Source organism: Ictidomys tridecemlineatus, chromosome 6 (assembly GCF_052094955.1).
Source record: "Ictidomys tridecemlineatus isolate mIctTri1 chromosome 6, mIctTri1.hap1, whole genome shotgun sequence".
Taxonomy (NCBI): Eukaryota; Metazoa; Chordata; class Mammalia; order Rodentia; family Sciuridae; genus Ictidomys; species Ictidomys tridecemlineatus.
Window position 1 is genome coordinate 80,048,078 of NC_135482.1, and position 15,756 is coordinate 80,063,833.

Consider the following 15,756-nt stretch of genomic DNA (forward strand, 5'->3'; position numbering starts at 1 on the left):
TGACTGTTCATGTCAATCTTTTTTCTAATAAAATTCTTTACTTAATGTGATTTCCTTAGCAAGAAGAATAAAGCTGGTGGCATTACTATACCAGACTTTAAACTATACTACAGAGCGATAGTAACAAAAACAGCATGGTATTGGCACCAAAATAGATTGGTAGACCAATGGTACAGAATAGAGGACACAGAGTCTAACCCACTAACTAGAGTTATATTAGACAACGTTGTCAAAAACGTACATGGGAGAAGAGAGCCTGTTCAGCAAGTGGTGCTGGGAAAACTGGAAATCCACATGTGACAAAATAAAATTAAACTTGTATCTCTCACCATGCAAAAAACTCAACTCAAAGTAGATCAAGGACCTAGGAATTAAACCAGAGACCTTGCGCCTAATGGAAGAAAAGGTGGTTTGAGATATTTTAGATACTAGTCTTTGTCAAATGTATGGACTGCAAACATTTTTTCCTAGTCTAAAACTTGTCTTTTTCATCCTCTTAATGGTATCTTTCCCAGACAAAAATTTTTACTCCTCACACTTCAGATAGAGCCCTAATATCCAGAGTATACAAAGAACTCAAAAAATTAGACAATAAGATAACAAATAAACCAATCAACAAATGGGCCAAGGATCTGAACAGACACTTCTCAAAGGAGGACATACAATCAATCAACAAGTACATGAAAAAATGCTCACCATCTCTAGCTGTCAGAGAAATGCAAATCAAAACCACCCTAAGATACCATCTCACTCCAGTAAGATTGGCAGCCACTATGAAGTCAAACAACAACAAGTGCTGGCGAGGATGTGGAGAAAAGGGTACTCTTGTACATTGCTGGTGGGACTGCAAATTGGTGCGGCCAATTTGGAAAGCAGTTTGGAGATTCCTGGGAAAGCTGGGAATGGAACCACCATTTGACCCTGCTATTGCCCTTCTCGGACTATTCCCTGAAGACCTTAAAAGAGCATGCTACAGGGATGCTGCCATATCGATGTTCACAGCAGCACAATTCACAATAGCTAGACTGTGGAACCAACCCAGATGCCCTTCAATAGATGAATGGATAAAAAAAATGTGGCATCTATACACAATGGAGTACTATGCAGCAATAAAAAATGACAAAATCATAGAATTTGCAGGGAAATGGATGGCACTAGAGCAGATTATGCTTAGTGAAGCTAGTCAATCCCTAAAAAACAAATACCAAATGTCTTCTTTGATATAATGAGAGCAACTATGAACAGAGCAAGGAGGAAGAGCAGGAAGAAAAGACTAACATTTAACAGAGTCATGAGATGGGAGGGAAAGGGAGAGAAAAGGGAAATTGCATGGAAATGAAGGGAGACCCTAATTGCTATACAAAATTACATATAAGAGGTTGTGAGGGGAATGGGAAAATAAACAAGGAGAGTAATGAATTACAGTAGATGGGGTAGAGAGAGAAGATGGGAGGGGAGGGGAGGGGGGATAGTAGGGGATAGGAAAGGTAGCAGAATGCAACAATTACTAATTGGGCATTATGTAAAATTGTGGATGTGTAACCGACGTGATTCTGCAATCTGCATTTGGGGTAAAATTGGGAGTTCATAACCCACTTCAATCTAATGTATGAAATATGATATGTCAAGAGCTTTGTAACGTTGTGAACAACCAATAAAAAAATAAAAAATTAAAAAAAATTTTAATTTTGATGAAGTCTAGTTTCTCCCTTTTCTTCTTATGGAAATGTTTTGGTGTCAAGTCTGAGAATTCTTTGTACTTCAGATCCTTGTTATGTTATGGTCTCAATCTTAAATAACCCTCAAAGGCCCATATGCTAAAGACTTGGTCATCATCCTGTGTCACTGCTGAAAGGCAGTGTAACCTTTAGGAGGTAGAACCCAGTGGAAGGAAGTTAGGTCATTGGGGTATGCCTTTAAAGGGGATATTGAGAACCCCAGAACCTTTTCTTTTGCTTCCTGGCCACCATGAGAAGAAGAGATTTCCTCTGCTCCATGCTCTTACAGTCACGATACACTGAGTAACCATAGACCCAAAGGAACAAAATAAAATTAAACCTGTAACAAGTAACCATCAATTGAAATTTCTGAAACCCGGAGGCACATAAACTTTTGCACCATACAAGCTTTTTATCTCATGAATTTATCACAGTGACAGAAAGGTGACTAACATAGTCCTGAAGATTGTTTTCCTTTGATTTTTCTGAAAATTTTAGTTTTAGGTTGAAGCATGCTTTTCCCGCCACTGGCATTAGGCTATCCAAATGCTCCAGTACCGCATGTTGAAAAGCTGTCTTTCCTCCATCAAACTGCTGTTATGAATCTGCCAGAAGTCAGTGGATTCTATTTCTGGATGTCTGTTCTTTTGATCAATAGCACACTGTCTTGATTACTGCAGTTATGTAGTAGGTTTTGTATCAAGAAGTGATTCCTCCCAACTTATTTTTTGTGAAGATTGTTTTAGCTATCCTTAGGTTTGTGCCTTATGAATTTTAAAATATGTTTGCTTATATCTACACAAAGCTTGTTGTAATTTTCACAGGAACTGTATTAAACCTGTAGCTCAGGTTATTTAGAAAAAGTTTGTCTTTATGATGAGTCTTCCAATCCATGAATATTATGATTTTCCCCTTAGATCTTTGATTTTGTTTCATCCTATATGCAATTCCTAGTATAGAAGCCCTATGTGTATGTATATTTCAGTATTGCATTTCTAATTTTGCATTCTATGTGAAATGTAATTGGCTTCTATATTGATCTTGTATCTTATTTCCCTCCCTCCCTTTCCCTTTTCTTTTTGGAGTAGGGACTGAACCCCAGGGGCACTTTACCACTAAGCTATATCCCCAAGTCCTTTTTATTTTTTTTATAGCAAGACAGAGTCTCGCTAAGTGCTGAGGTTGGCCTCAAACTTGCAATTCTCCAGCCTCAGTCTCCTGTGTCCCTGGGATTACAGGCATATGCCAACATGCTGGCTATTGTAGTCTTTCCTGAACCTGACATTGGCATTTTATAAACTCCTGGAAATTAAAACATGCAAACACAATTGAGAACCAATGGCTCTTGAGAAATAACAATGATGAAGTTTAGTGTACTTAAAATTTCATGATTTGTATCTAGAATGTCTCCACAAAAGCTCATTTGTTGAAATCAAGATTCCCAAAGTGGCAAGGTTCAGAAGTGGGACTTTTAGGTAATGATTAAGGCTTTGACCTCATAACTGAAATGACTACTGGGAGGTGGGACCTAGTTGGAGAAAGTTGGTCACTGAGGACATGTTCTTGAAGGGTTTATCATTTACCTGGTCATCTTGTTTCACAGCTGCCATGAGCTGAGCAGCTTTCTTCTTCCACATCCTTCTGCCATGATGTTCTGCCTCACCTTAGGCACAGAGCAATGAAGTCAGCTGACTTTGGACAGAGACCTCTGAACCTGTGAGTCAAAATTAAACTTTTGTTCTCTAAGTTGTTCTCAGGTATTTTGGTCAGTGGCAAACAGCTGACTTACACAAGCATGCAACAATCCTTGTGTGCCTGCATTATTATTTCTTCTAAAATTTGTAAATTATAAATGACTCTTTTTCTCTAGCCTGTCTGCCTTAGGCTCCATCTTGATCCCTTTTTCCTATTCTCCAAGGACCTTGCTTACTACCACTTAATGTCAAGAATACCACAAAACTTTCTATTCCCTTTTCCCTACGAATATTCAGTATCTTTATATCTGTACCCATAAATTTCAAAGTTAAGAGTGAGAGATATCCTTCTTCCCATTATAGACAATCAATTTCCCATTACAGATCTATAATTTCCGTGCCTGTACCTACGATCTAGCCATATGTTTCATACGAACATTTGAGTATATTATCTTCATGTATTTTCTATACTATTCTGTATTGAAATTTTTGCAATAATAAATATTGTATATTTTCCTACTCTGGATTATTTGCATTGCTTTATATCATTAAAGGTTGCTTTAAAATACTATTTATTTTTCTGATGGTACTGGGAATCAAACCAGAGCCTCATGCAAGTGTTCTGCCACTGAGCCATACCCCTAATGTATAATTTTAATGATCATATGGTAGACTTTCCATAATTCTCATAAAATACCGTTCCCTTTTCTAAACTTAGTGTTGGATTCACTACCCTTATATATAAATATTTCCAGATTTTGGATTGCCTTCAGATAAATTTCCCAGGAGTAGAATCACTGGATTTAAGGCATGAATATTTTTAATATTCTTAACATATTTCTAAATCAAGCACAGTAGGGGACAATGCAATAAGTTGTTGCAACCCTTTTTTCCAAAAATGAGGCAAGTTAGCAATATTATTCAATTAAATCATGCCTCATAGTCCAGCAATTTTACCTTCCAGGGAATACTGGTACAAATGCAGAGTTGTAAGCTGAGATGCTTAATGCAGTTTATAAGAAGAAAAAATAAAAATAGCCAAAATGTTAAACAGTGAGATTTAACTATGGTATATTCATTATTTGAATACTGTGCTACTAAAAAGAATGACATAGAGGATCTATATGCAGTGATAGTTTAGTAAATGAAAAAAAATCAGAATAAGAAAAGTGGCCAAAATATATAATATATTGACATTGGAAAAATTTTAGATCAAGGAGATTTGGCAGAAAATATGATAGAGCAATAATCATTTGTGAAAGCAGTACAAATCTTGCTACAGAGTTTTATACAATTTTATTAAGATATAACAGTAAAAATAAAGAACAAATCATTGAAATAAGTGGACCAACATAGCAGATGTGTTTAAACATTTAAATATGTAAACAGTCTGGCTAAAAATGAAGTGAAACATCATTGAAAAGTAAACACAACTTTGTATGTTGTGTCTGGGTGTTGTACATACACGTTGAATACAAATAAAATTTTGGTGATAAGAAAAAAAGTGAATGTTTACACACATAACTATACCTATGTAGAATTAGACATACAAATATCTTAAAAATTTAATACAAATGTGGTTTCTTCTGCATTCCTCATGTAACAACGGTGAATAAGAAACATAATTATCTCCATTGCCACTTCAGATTCAACAATGTGATATCCTGGAGGCACAGACAAAAAGACAGATGCATTGTAAAAGATGGTCATGAATGAGAAACATCTCCACATCTGAAGGTAGGTCATGTGTTCCTATTGTCCCAGGATGGCATAGTAATATCTGGACCACCCTGACAATAGGTAAACTGGGAAGATCCCTTGTGAATAGTAATAGATAACATCTTTTTGGAATACTTGTTAAATCAGATTTTAAAAAGGTACAATTTAGTCAAAGTAGATATTCCTAGAGCCATTAGAAGAACAAGCAATATAGACAATATTAATATCACTAAGGAATAAGTGCCTTTCTCTTTCAAATACTTTAAATTAGGAGAGTTTGTATCCCTAATACATTTATCAGGGGAAGATTATAAAATAAAATTACTCTTCAAATGTATGACATGACTGCTGGATGAAGAACAAGTGAACTACAAAGTGAGCATACTCCCCACCTCCACCATTATTAGACTCTAAACAAATATGTGATGTCTGAGAGTATAGTGTTTACTGATTTTCAGTTTTCTCATTTTAGTAGGAATGATAGTAGCAAACGTTTTTATAATAATGGGTCTAAAGGAGACTACTCAGTTTTTAGGCCATTATATTCAATAATACTAATTTAGTGGTATTGCAAAATCTTATGTATTAGGGAATATGTAATTTTATTACCTAATATTTATATATCTCATTTATATGTAGTTACTTTCCAGCTCCATGGTAAACACACACAGTTGTTTTCATATCAGTATAGATGCTACCACTGGGAAGACCCATACTGGAAGATATGAGCTTGTTCCCAGAGAACAAAGCATTTTTCTGAAATGATAAGATGGTGTAAATAGGTGAGAAGATTATGTGAAAATACCTAGCCCATACAAAGATCAAAGCATGACTTTGGTCTTGCTTCCACTGTACTCTACCACTGAGTGGACAAGTTACAAATAAACTATAAATGAAATTTCAATTGTCAGCCTTCAGATAGTACTTAAACATATAAAGTCTGTTCAGTAAAAGTCAAGTCAAAAGAATGAGAGTGAGCACCATGAAACTACTAGAATAAATATATATGAGATACATATATATGAGAGAGAGAGAGAGAAAGAGAATACACACACACACACACACACACACACACACATAAATAAAACTGGGGATTTAACCCAGGGGCACTTTACCACTGAGCTATAATGTCTGCTCTTTATATTTTTAATTTTAAGATAGAGTCTCACAAAAGTTACATAGGCCTTTTCTAGACTGCTGAGGCTGGCCTCCATCTGGCAATCCTCCTGCCTCAACTTCTCAAATTGCTGGGGTTACAGACATGCACCTTTGCATACAGCAGGACTTAAAATTTAAAAATAAAGTGTACTGGTTGTTTCATTTGTTTGTATCTGATTTGGGTATAAACTTGGTCTTTTCCTTCTATAAAATAGTGTTATTTTTTCTATTTTAAGACTGTTGTAAAGATAAGAAATAACCCACATAAAATATTTTTTGTTTTTTGTGGTATAAGCCAAAGTGGAATAAAATTAGTTCTTTACAAATAGCCTAATATCAGAGAACTGCTCAGAGATGGATGGGTGGGATTTACCTCTTCAACAGGGCATTTTTTTTAAAAAAAATTATCCTTTAATAGCATTTTTGTAAACTGGTATATAAAATGGCTGAATAGAGGTGCCTGGCAATCACCTGATCTTCCACAAAGAATCACCAGAGCAAGAGATATACAGCTGCATTTTGAAGTAGGTGATTGTGGGAGAACACTGGAAATTAACAGAAAAAATGGATCCTCCTAAAATTCAGAAACCTGGGATAATAACATGGTAAAAGAAACAAAATATCCTGATATCTGCTGGCCCAATTTCTTTGCTAGAAGAAGGGAGGTCTCCTCTCTGCAGGGTAAGGGTGAAAGCAAATCCCAGCAAATGCTATTAGCACCAATGCTGGCAATCCTAGCTCTTGAGTGTTTCAAGACCTTCACAGACTTGCAGCCTAATGAGATAAGTAATCTGAAATCTGCACAGTAATCTTGCTTTGGAAATGACTTCACATTATCTCCTAGTGAATCTCCAGGGTGCTATAGCCAGAAGTCATCTTAAGAAAGGACCTACTGTCTAAATTTGAATTACTTTATGGGTCAGAAATCCCTGTATATTCCCATCTCTGTGAATATTCCCCAGAACATTTCACTGCATTGGCTCAGCAAACCAAACCTGGCCCACTTGAGTGACTCAAATCTGCTGACTGCCCTGAACTTTAGACAATGGCTGTTATGACACAGAGGGCACCACCCTCTGAGAGTTGCATGTGGATTCATGTCAGTGCTAGGACTTAAGGCAGTCATCCAGGAGGTTCCCACCACCCAGCCCTGCATACTAACAGGGTAGGGGAAGAACCCCAGGGGTTTCTACTATTGCTCTACCCACAGAGGCTTGTTGCAGGCCACTGGGGAGACCTGAGCCACCAGATTCTCTGGCTGTCATCCTGTCCCTAGAACACATGGGCTGAGAGGGTTAACAGAGAACTTTTGCCCAGCACTGGCTGCCTTCTCTTCTCACTCACTCCTTAATCACTTGAAGGAGCTGAGGGAAGAAAACCCCTGACTGTCAGTTACCCTGACCTGGTGTCCACAGAGCCAGTGGAGGCCTACAGGAATTTTGTCTGGCTCCAGCCATGACCTATTACTGCTTGTTCTCTACTGGGTACTACAGATGAAAGATCTGGGGAGAAAAATCCTGGCTTTTGTGCTGTCCCCAGGCATGCCAAGACTTGGGGGATGAAATCCTATTCCTGGGCAGGCACACCCAGAAAAGCAGCAAAGGAACGCCACTACTCCTGCTGCCACCACACCTACACAGTTCCCACCACCAGCAGACTCTGCACATTACTAGATCAAGCAATGCTGCCAGGATTTGGTTTGTCAGAGAGGGGGTAGTGTGATTCCTTCCACCAACTCTCCCAGGGAAACACACACTGGAGGCATCAAAATGGCTCATTCAAGACATACTACAGAGCCATCACCAAAACAGCAATTATATGGGCATAAAAGCAGTATAGAGAGCCAACCCAAGAACAAATCCAAGTGTCTATAGCCAACTGATTCTCAAAAAAGAATGCCAAAAATATACATTCAAGAAAAAACATCTTCAACAAAGGGTGCTAGGAAACACAGATATTTGCAAGTATAAGATTGAAACTTAACCCTTATACCTCATCCTGTACAAAAATAAACTCACAATGGACAAAGACCTTAATATAAGACCTGAAACTATGAAACTACTAGAGGAAATTATAGAGGAAGCACTTCAAGATATTGGTATAGGCAATGGTTTTCTGTATAGTAGCTTGAAAGCACAGGAAACAAAATCAAAAGTTGACAAGTGGGATCAAAAAAGCTGCTGTACTGCAAAAGGAACAATTAACAAAAAATTACCTGCCAGCTGCTATTCAACTAATAGTGGGTTCATATCTTTTATAAACTTTTAAAAAAATTTAACTAAAAAACAAAGTGATTTAATTAAAATATGGGCAAATGATCTAGATAGTCACTTCTCAAAAGAAGAAATACAAATAGCCAACAAATTTATGAGAAGATGCTCAGCATCATTAACTGTCAGGGAAATACAAGTCAAAACTACAATAAGATAACATTTCAACCTGGTTAGAATAATTATTACAAAATCTAAAAATAACAAATGCTGGTATGTAGAGAAAAAAGAACTCTTATACATGGTTGGTGGGAATGTAAGTTAGAAAATTCAATGTGGAAAATGGTATGGAATTTCTTTAAGCAAAAATCCAGCTATCCCATTTCTGAGTATATAGCTAAAGGAAATGCAGTCAGCATAAAACAAAACACTCATGGCTGTATACCCATGTTCACTGCAGCACTATTCACAAAAGCTAAGACAATGAATCACCATAGGTGCTCATCAACAGAAGAATGGAAAAAGAAATGTGCTGTAAATACACAATGCAGTTATTATCTGGTAAAAAAAAAAGAATAAAAGAATATTCTGCTATTTGGAGCAAAATAGATGAAAATAGAGGACATTAGGTGAAATAAGCCTGACACAGGAAGACAAGTATCTTATGTTCTCTCATGTATGAAACTAAAGAAAAAGTTAACCTCAAAGTGGCATAGTGATTACTGGAGTCTGGGAAAGATGTGGAGGAGAGGGGCTTGGATGGATCAATACACACTGTATGCAAATAAAACACTGAATCACATTAATATGTACAATGATTTGTATTAATAAAGCATTTGCCTAGATCATGTCTTTTATTCTCTTTCTACTGGGAGATGAATTGTCTAAAATTGTACACAAGCTAAGGTATTGCTGACAGTACATTTTGTGGAAACTACCAGGGACTATATTTTAAAAACATCAATATATTTGGGGAAGCTGCAGAATCATCCTTATGCATGGTAGTTCAAGGACTGCATTGATGAATCCAAGAGTTTTCTTCTCAGCATATCTCATCAATGAGTATTTGCTGAACATAATGAGGTATAAATGCATGGTAGTTTTTAAATGAAACATGAAAACATTTAACTATGTGAAATTATTGATAATCAACTGTTTTTGGCCCAAAATTATTTTTAATGACTAAAGTTCATAGTTGAATTAGGTACTATTTATTTTTAGTAGATGCTTGAAATTTTCTGCATAGCAATCTCCTGTCATTATTAAATGAAGCTGTACTAAATGTATCTTTCAGCCTCTCCTTGAAAGTATTGGATTTTAATCCAATCCAACAATCCATAACATTAGTCAACTACCTGAGAGTCATCCCTCAGTATACATGGGAGACTGGTTCCAGAAACCCCCTCTACTAAAATCTGCAGATGCAAATGTCCCTTATACAAAATGGTGTGACATCTGTTCTGCTGTACACAAAAAAACAGAAATCCGAGACATAGAGTGTTGATGTGTGTATAGTTTGGTCACTCTATGTAGTTAGGGTTAGTGTCTGCCATGAATCAGACAGCTGAGAGGATTCTCTGCTGGTTGCAGGGGAAATTCTAGAGGATCACTGTAATATTCGCAGGATGGGCACACCAAGTTCATGAGCATTCTGAGCCGGAGCAGCAATAACTGCCACCCCACTGCAGTCAATTTTCATGAGCATTTCTGCCTATGGGGACTGGATTACATCTGAAACTGTTCTGTGTCACCACCGAAAGAGCAGCACAATGCCCTTGTGTTTAGAAACAGGAAATGTATGACAGTATACCATAAAGAAAGTCTCTTGTCCCTGACAGTGAAAAAATTTAGTGTCACTTCCAACCACCTTTGTCATTAAGGAGGCTGTATTCAGTATATGTGTATGTTTAAAAATATTAAATTCTTTTACAGAAGTTAAATGTTTTTTCATGTCTCCTGGGAACTCACAATCTGAACTGTCATTCAATTTATATCTTGCATGCCACATGTAAGTCATCACATTCATTTTTCTTCTTTGGCAAACACTGGAAGATAAAAAAGGCAGATTATTCAATACATAAAATTCTTAATTTACAGGGATAGGCCCTCAGCAGTTAGAAAAGATCCCTATCAGTTTCACAATTTCATTGGGCAGTGTACATTAAAAAAATTATAAGGTAAATCACTTGATTTTGAGTTTTTTGATAAAATTTTACAATATTATAATGCTTATAAGTTATTTAACCTATCTTTAACTTAGTTTTCCAACATCCTCATCTCTCCAAACTATAGGCACATATCAGTGAGAAAGGAGTTAAGGAAGGCCCCTAAGCCAAAACCAAAAGACTAGATGCCAATGTACATTGTAGAAATGTTCAGAGTCCCTTTTCTTATTTAATACATTTTGACCAAAATTTGTCATTTGGTTTCCAAGATTACAGTATTCCAAAAGCATATGATCAGTAAGCAAATAGGTATGAGACAGCTACTCATGAGGAAGTAGGCAAAAAATTATATATATATATATATATATAGTCATCCCTCAGTATACATGGGGGACTGGTTCCAGGAACTCCCTCTCCCACTACCAAAATCTGTAGATGCAAATGTCCCTTATACAAAATGGTGTGACATCTGTGTATCACCTATGCATATTCTCCACTGTGCTTTCAAACACATCTAGATTATTTACACTTAATACAACATGTTATAGAAATAGTTGTTATACACTAGGGAATAATGACAAAGACTGTTCATGTTGAGTAAAGATACACTTTTTTCCTGAATATTTTCCATCTGCAGATGTTGAATCCATGAGTCTAGAATCCATGAGTCTAGAATCCATGATATAGAAGGCCAACTATATACACAAATAATTTAAAAAATCAGGGATTCCCTATTTAATTCACAATTTTACTATAAAAGTTTGATTTAAATGATACTGAAATTTCTGTTGATTAAAAATACATTTTATATGAGTCTTATAACAATTGATTGTAACATCAAAATGTTCAGTTTAGTATGTGCTCTTTATACAAAATTTTCCTCCAAAATTAATAAAATAAAAAAGCTCATATACTTAAGTTAGGCACCCTTAGTTCTCTGAAAAAATATTAAGTTGTTAAAATGTGTCTCTCCTTAATAAAATCTGAAAGTAACTGAGGCTTCAGTGAAATTAGTTGATATTTGTCTAATGACTCTTCATTTGAAAACTGGACAGCAAGTATGAGCACAAGATATTTCTGTAATTGTATTAGAAAATAAAACTTTTTTCTTTTCTCAAATTTTCTCAGCCTCTCTCTCCTACCTATTTTCCTTTAACCCCTTTGTCCTCTTTTCTGCCCCAACCCCCTTCTTTTCTCCCTCTTAACCTCTCAATCCTTTCTCTTTAAACCAACCTCCTTCTCCTCCCTTTCTCCAACTCTCTCAATCCCTTATACTTTCAACCTCACTCTCCTCTCTAATCCCTCTTTCTCTGAACTCTACCTTTTTTTCTTCAATATTGCCTCTCTTTTGTAAGTGCTACAAAGAGGAAATGTTTTCAGTGTCTTGGTATTCACTAAAAAATCTCTGACATGAATATTAGGCTAACAGTTCTGCCTTCATTGATCTAGGTAATACTTTTTGATATAGACTCTGAGGAAAATGAAAGATGAGATTTGTAATAAGGATTATCCAATTCTCACATTAATATGGTTTGTGCTATTTTTACTTTGTCTCTTATCCATCCTCATCTTTTGATCAGATGACATTAAAGGGGATTAAAATTGGGTTGTGTTAAAGTGTCAGACCTGTCTGTCTATAGTACCCGCCCCTGTTGTTTGATCTTCTGGCAGTTAATTTTGGCGCTAGCACAATCTACTGTGACCTCCTGTAGGACAAGAGAAGCTGCTGAATTTCCCTAAAAGTTTCAGAGAGTTATTTGGTTCTCTGTTTTTGGCTTTAGTTTGGCTGTGATTTTAGAATGCAGTGGAAGCATTCTAAAATTAGAGCCTTTATTAAATAGGGCCTACTACTTTAGAGGTGTTTAACTTAAACTTCCTCTAGCTGAAAGCCATTTTAACCAAGAAGGGGCATAAAGCTTTATTTCTTTCTTTGACTTTCTTTCCAAAAATCACTCTCCATCTTACATTTCAATGTGGAAAATATGTTGGTTCAATATATGTATTAGACAGCAATATATTGTGCAAAATGAGCTAAGAATCATGTAGCCAAATTTAAAGAAATAATTTTCAATCGTGTTTATTTTCAAAAGCCTTCTTGAGCATGTACTGTGAATAGATAGAGGCACCTAGATAGAGGGAGTTTCTCTCATCTTTAAAATCTAATTCCAGTCCAGAAGAACAATAAATAAGAATAATTATCATTCAACATGCTATGAGAGCTGGCAGCCTAGAAACAACCATCACTTTCTGCAGGGATGGGTGAAAGTTTTGCAGAAGTAATATCTGGGCTGAGCTTTAAAGTTCAAATATCAGTTGATTTGGTTTTTGCGTTTTCTACACCATTTCTTATGTTAAAGAAATCTGCAGTGAGCTCTTTCCCTATCAACGATTTCATATACTCTGAATATCCTGTCATTTGGGTTATTGGAATTTTTTGTTTATTCTTATGTCATAAACTGCCTGACTTAATTTCTCCTAGTCCTTTTAGTTATAATTGTCAGTGATGTAGTTCTGAAACGGGCTAAGTACAATCAATTTAAAGACATCAATTCCTTAAATAATAAAATTCTTTCAGGAAAAGTTTCCAGATTTTCCACTGATTCTCATGGAATAGAATGGGCTTTTCAAGAACAAATATGAGCAGAAAAAGCCAGCTCATCTGGTCAATGACATCACAGCTCATATTCTCCATGCAGAGGAGAAAAATGCAACTCATAAAGAGGTATGCCACCCAACCAGCAACTTTTCCCATCTTCTGTCCTGTGAACTCCCCCACCACCAACAGATCAGGAAGGCACATTTTAGCTCATGGCCTCCTTGCCAGCTGAACACACAGTAAAGCTCTTTTCTTGTAAAAACCCAGTGCCTTGGTATGGGCATCTAAGAGTGTCAAGGCAGTGATCCTGGCTCAGTAACAATTTATGGCAACCCAAATGTGAATCTGAGACCTTCAACTACCTGCCCTAGGCAATGTGGTTCCTCACTGGGGTAGAGTTCTGTGTTTTGACCTTCAGTGGCCACCAGGACTGATGATCATCTGAAAGGCTCAGCCACCTGAACCTGCTCCTGCACTGTGAACACTACCAGCTCTTAGTGCTAACTTCATTTTAACTAGCAAAAACAAACTAATCCCAGAACAAGATGTGTCCTGGTGAGTAAACCTATTAAGGGCAACTGGGCCATGAATTAATTTTCTCTCTGGTTTAGAGGCATGAATTTTTCTTCTGTTTTTTACTTTTGGGAGTAAAATAATCCCTTTGGAAGTCCTGGTTTATTCTAGTCTATGGAATCCAGGTCTAAAGGGAGAATAATAAGGTTTAACTTGTGGACTGTCGTTGTTCACTTGATTTGGTCTGGTTTGGAAATATACTCTGGTTTAATGTGTTTTATGGGTTCTTTTGTTTATTAGTTTATTAGTCTGTGCTTTAGGTATCTAAAATCTTGATGAAGGTGTCAGGGGAAATTAGCTATGCCATGTAATGGTCTTACAGGGAGCCACCTCAGAAGAATATACTCCTCTCTTAGACTGGAATGAACCCTAACAACTCATTGGGGAGGTACACTTAGCAAATCATAACTCCATACTCTGAGCTACCCTGCACCCCTTGGTGTTCGGGGGCTTTCTGAGACACATAAAGGGGAACATCTGGCCTATAAGTGACTCTCTGTGAGGGAATTCCCATACCCAGCACATTACTGACCCCCAACATTTCCTCACCACTGACTTGCTCCAGATACCTTGCAAAATTGATCCTTGAGATAGCATTGGGCAGAATTTAATTCAAACCCATCAAGGTAAACTGATTCAGCATTCCTAGGAATAGTTTTGGTGGGAGTTCCCACTGCTGCTTCCCTCTTTTTAATAGAGTTTCTCCTGCATTTTTAACTAATTAATCTCATGGTAATAACTTATGGCCTTTTCCTGCTAAATTTGCTTACGGTTATATATATCTACTTTGATGTTTTATTTGATTGACATACTTAATTAAATTTTTTCTTATAAACACTCTTAAGATAATTCTTAAAACTGTAGTTATAGATGAATATGCAAGGGCTTTTAGTTTTCTGTCCAGTTTCTTTTCTCTACCTATTTTAAATCTGTTGGTTATTCCAGGTGGCTTAATAGAAGGTTATTTCAGCCAGTTCTAATTAAATAATAAACATTTAAGAGTTAACTCCTGGACTCATGTGAGACTGAGAAAAAGAAAAACGATAATAGTTTTTTGAAACAAAAGTCACACTGACTATAGAGTCCAACACATAGCAAAACTGGGTTCTAGTATGTAGTTGGTGTAATGATCCCCACAATAAAAAGAGCCTATTAAAGACCACAATGGAATCTCTGGCCCATGTATCTTTGATTAAGAGAATGGCTCTTGATTTCCTAGTGTCCTCACAAGGGTGAATCTATGATATAATAAATATAGCTGTTGCATATATAGTAACACATCTCAATATATAGAATTAAAAGTATCTAAAATTTTAAATCTGGCCAAGTCATGAAAGATACCCTAACCCTTTGAGTTGGCCTCCCTTACCATTTTTCAGATACCTTCATTTGGTTTTCTCCTAGACTAGGTTCCTTTTTATGTTCTGTCCTTCAGTTTAAGGTAACACTTATTCTGTTTTTGATTGGTCACAAAATAGTGGCCTTCCACTAGTGATTCTTATACTACCTGAGAGACTCATTCCTCCAGCCAAAACTTAGGCCTAACTATACCCTGGTTCAGCAAGGATATAGCCACAATAGAGGTTACCCCAGCCTCTCAAGATTAAAGAATGAAGAAACAAAGGGGGTACTGAAGCTGGCTGAGACATGTTCATGTCTGAACATAAAGTAATTAACAAAATTCTCAATTTGTTTTTCAGGAAAGCCTCCATACATCCCACTAATTATTCCTAGTATTTGGAACCAGCTTTTAATAGTGGACATGAGCAGAAAAAGCCAGCTCATCTGATCAATAACAACAAAAGCTCAAAATCCTCTATGTAAAACACACACCCCCACCCACTGCAAAGAAACATGCCATCCATCCAACAAGCAATTTCTCCCATCTCTCTTCCTATAAATTCCCCTGCTACAAATTGATTA

The 15,756-nt window shown here is 36.5% G+C and overlaps 1 protein-coding gene across 2 annotated transcripts in view; it reads left to right on the forward strand.

Annotated features, from left to right (window-relative positions):
• The window catches only part of Ergic2 (ERGIC and golgi 2), a 78,446-nt gene that overhangs the window by 11,595 nt on the left and 51,095 nt on the right, over positions 1 to 15,756 (forward strand). For both annotated transcript variants that reach the window (XM_078014974.1, XM_078014976.1), the window contains exons 4-6: positions 3,322 to 3,434; positions 5,059 to 5,149; positions 13,240 to 13,386. The gene's annotated coding sequence lies outside the window, so the exon portion shown is untranslated. The remainder of the gene's footprint in view (positions 1 to 3,321; positions 3,435 to 5,058; positions 5,150 to 13,239; positions 13,387 to 15,756) is intronic.